This window comes from Echinococcus granulosus, assembly GCF_000524195.1.
Source record: "Echinococcus granulosus chromosome Unknown EG_S00219, whole genome shotgun sequence".
NCBI lineage: Eukaryota > Metazoa > Platyhelminthes > Cestoda > Cyclophyllidea > Taeniidae > Echinococcus > Echinococcus granulosus.
The window spans coordinates 40,027-44,487 of NW_020170599.1; positions in this window are offsets into that span (position 1 = coordinate 40,027).

Genomic DNA, 4,461 nt, shown 5'->3' on the forward strand with positions numbered 1-4,461 from the left:
CTCGAAGCAACCGATTGCCAGATCCACTAATTTTCACGTTACATCCACGGCCTCAGGCCACACAGCCTTCCTCCTCCACACATCCAATATCTCCCACGTCCTGCCCTCCTCCTCCTTCCTCCACTTCCTTTCCTCTTTCACCCAGAAGTGCACAAACAGGGAGACGTCCTGCACTTCGCTTCCACTTCAGCAGGGACGAAGAGTTAGCAGTTTGTGAAGAAAGTGTTGAATCGGTATTCAATGTCCCCGAGGATGACATTCACATGAAGGAGTGGGCACGTTCGCATTCATCTGTTTATGCATAGCCTCTCCTGGTAAAACCGCCGATCAGCCATCCTCCACGAAGACATTCAAGCATTGAACAAGCACAAAATTGACTCTTCACATTTCAAGAGTATATCGGGAGGGTGTTACAGGGTTGTTTCACTTGGCACATACCGTCGTAAGAATGTGGTTAAAAGGCGTAGAAATCATCATTGCGACCTGGGTTTGGGGAAAAGAAAGAAAACAATGTGCACTCAAACCTTTCTGCCAGAACGGTGGAACAACACTACTTTTCACAAGCAATTGTAGGCTCAAGCAGCGCACCCATGGTAGGCACCATGACAACTTCTCGCTTTCACGATGACAGAATGGACAAATCAGCGTCAAAATGAAGGCGTATTTAGACAAGGGCACCACATGCACCGAACTCGAAGAACACGACTTTACGCCCCGAATCAAGACAGGCATCCAAGTAATGCATGTAGGCCAGCTCATCGTCACCAAAAACATCTGACCAATTGCGCCTGCGTACTAAGCGACTGTGTTTTACACAACACAAATGTAGAGTCATTCCAGTTCATTTCCCACCTTAAGAGGCCATTTTCAGCAGTGATTATTGCTGTTGCGTTTTGTGTGATGTGGGAGTGTGTGGGCGGAAGCAGTGGACAGGTGGTGGCCACCAAAGCTATTTCATTTGGCCGCTATAACCCACGAGGTCACATTGCCCACCAAACACATCTACATTGCAGTAACGCTGTATACAAATGATGCTGCATACTGCGTAACCCTAACCCAAGCTTTGCACCAAGCAATTTCTGCACCAGCGACGAAGTAGAGCAGACTCTCCCTAAAGATTTAAGCCTGCTCACATCATTCCCCACTGAAGCTACCTGACAAGTGGATCACTTAAACGTGGAGATAAGTGCACAAATGTAGAGAGGAGGATTATGAAGAATAATAAATGCAGTTTCTAAATCATGGCATTCTGTCTTTCCACTCATACAGTCAAAGGCCTAAATTTGATTCCATCACCCCTCATACTAGCCAGTTAGGCCACTTAGCTCACACAACATCTTAACACGTTCGCTACCCTCCGTGGTTCACATGCTGCAATGCTTTTAACAAGGACACCAAGGGCCAACCATTTTCGCGGCTATTCAGCTTACAACATGACTTGGAAAATGCAAGTTTCTCACACTGGAAGGAAAAACACATCTCCTATTTCTGACGCCTAGGTCAAACAAGCAAACCAAAACTTCACACAAATGTTGTTGGCAGCAAAAACGCTAAGACAGAACCGAGGCCTCTAGTTATTTACATCAGTTTGATTGCCTGTGCACAGAAGGGTGACAAACACATCAAGACTTACGCTGTTGTACCTCCAGTGCTGTATACCAAAGACAGCCCTTGCTCGCCACGAAATTCTTCGAACTGACAAAGTCGCTTATCTGGAGGATGGTGCCTCCGTCAAAGAACAGCATCTTCACGGGTTCTATATCTCGATGGTAAGGGCAGTGCTACCCATTCACGAGAAGCACAGTCCAGAGCATCACAAGCCAAATGTTAGGCCCAACTTCCGAACAAGTGACTAAAGGCAGAAAACATTGATCTAGCCTTGAGCGGACGAGGATACTCACATTCCCTCAGAAAGGCGTCTGCCGCTCGCTCACTTACAACATAACCACATCGACCATTCGCGTATTCGAACCGGTACCAATGAACATCTCGATATTTGCGAGATTGGGGATTGCTAGTTTTTGGGCCTCACGGTAATTGAATATGCGCTCAACATTCGTATCGAAGAGCATGCAATCCTTCTTCACCGCATTCATACTCCAGTACGTGCCAAATGGAACAACCCCAATGACCCCATCCTAATGTACACCTAAAATGTAAAGGACCAAGTTTGCACTTATTCCACAGCTAAATATCCTCGCCTAAGAGAACAAGTCGAGGTTTTAACCAAAAGAGGCCGGGCATAGATAAGGGATCGGAAACTTACTTCCACATCTGAATGCTATCTTCGGACACATTGAATACCGACTAAGCTTCCATCACAAACTGCTGAATCTTCGTCCTTCCTGAAATTAAACAAGGTAAATTATGAAAAGTGAAATGAACTTTGTGGTCATGCATTGCTAGGCAAGACATTGTGTCAAAAGTAGGAATGTTGTGAAAAGCCCTAGGTTTTCTCGAACGAACAGATCACAGTTCCAAATACTTGACAACAAACTAGTTTTATCTACTAAATTAGGAAAATTGAACCACATAACAAGCTGACTTTGAGCTACAAATTCACCACCACGATATATTTCAGCAATGACCAGATAAATTCATGAAATACATTTTATACCAATTGAATGGTGTTGGAGACATTAATAAGTAGTGGAATTGTAGTGCTTTACAAGTATAAACAGGGAAATGAAACAGTATGGCTTCATCTGTGCGAATGCGGAAAACCTACAAGTCATCAAGAAATGGAGAAGCAATTCGAGTTTTAATGATAAAACAACTATTCCTAACACTCTAGGATGGTACAATCACCATACTTAAGCCTGAAAATCATGGCCCACATACAAGTACGAATAGTATGCCGCAGACTGATGTAAGGCAGAAACCCAATTCAAATACGACAAGTCAAATTACAGATAGCTACTAGTTCAGATCGCAAACAAAATTAACATGATGTTTCCTGCAAAAGCTGATAGGGAACCGGCAAATCCCCCACCGCCAAGGACGCACCAAAACCGAAGACGTATGCAGACAAAGTGCGCAGAACCGAGAGAATTTCTGCGCTTATAAACAAACAGATACATGTCTGACTAATCGGTTCGAAATTTCCTCAGATACAGTTTTGATGACATCATTCATTTGTCTTAAAACAAATATCTTTGTAATGTTTAAGACTAGTTTATGCTAATATGGGGTGCTCAGTGGCGAGACCGGAAAGAAGAGCAGAAAAAGGGATAAGATATTTGATTGCAAAAGGATAGGTGAAACAATACAAGAATGGAGTTCAACTGTTGGAAGAATCAAAATCAGACTTCAGAACGTGCAAAACACTGACACTTCCTCAGGAGTGACACGCAATCGGCCACGAAGTAATTCCAAGTATCTTCAAATTTACTTTCCACTGACTTATAGAGAGTGCACTTTTTAGGGTGAAAATTGAATGATTTATGTTCCCTGTTTTCCCTTATTGTTATTTAAAACATTTATTTACTTCAGTAATACATCTGTGCTATGCAAATCCTAAAACCCAAATCACAAGTTGCGTAGAATGATGACCAGGAAATAGCAGACAAGCTTGCGATTTGTTGACTGCTCCTTAGCCTAAAACAGATGTAGCTCCTCGAGACTTCCCTACTAACGAAAAAGGTAAAACACGCGGGCAGAATATATATACACATATTCTGCATAGAGTAGGCCTGGGGCTACTGCCCTGGCCCAGAGGCCAGTCCAACCGTCGGAGATACAATGAAGGCGACAAAAGACAGCTCCTCCACCCAATTTTGAGACCTAAACGATGAGCATATTACACGTCTGCTCTCCTCTCTTGTGCGTCATCCCAGCTGCCCCTTGTCTATTTCTTGCGTCAGTTATCACATCGTAATCGATAGTGAATGAAAAACACTTACGAACCAAGCTTGTTAGTCACTGAATTGCCGTGCAACGGAGACAGTGACAGTGACATCATTGATCCCACTTAGCAGTCTTATCGGATTTGGAGTTCCGTTTGGTATAGGAACAGGATTGTGGAACGGGCAATAGCGCTGGTCAACACTAGTGGCCATAGGTAGAGGTAGAAACACTGGTCTGAAAGCAGGGTCACACAACAAAGAGCAGGATATAGCACAGTTCCGTGGGGGTGGTGTTTGCCGCCAGCTTCAACTTGATTCATCGTTTTGACTTCGGTGCTGCCCAGCGATCTTGATCTGGCTTTTATCGTGCTAGTAGAGGGGTAGAGGTGTCGCTTGATCACATAGTTGACATCTTTATACAGATGCGGCGAGTGTCGCTTATGTTGCTAAGTGCTTTCCTGCAGACCACGGGACTGGGATAGCTGTCAAAGACAGACGACATTTTCAGACCTTATACTTCGGTTCGTCAACGGTTCTCCCACTCGCAGAATGTGCACTTCTTCCGCCCAGCTGAGATTTATCACTTAACGGTGCAAATCAGGATAGATAGCTCCTT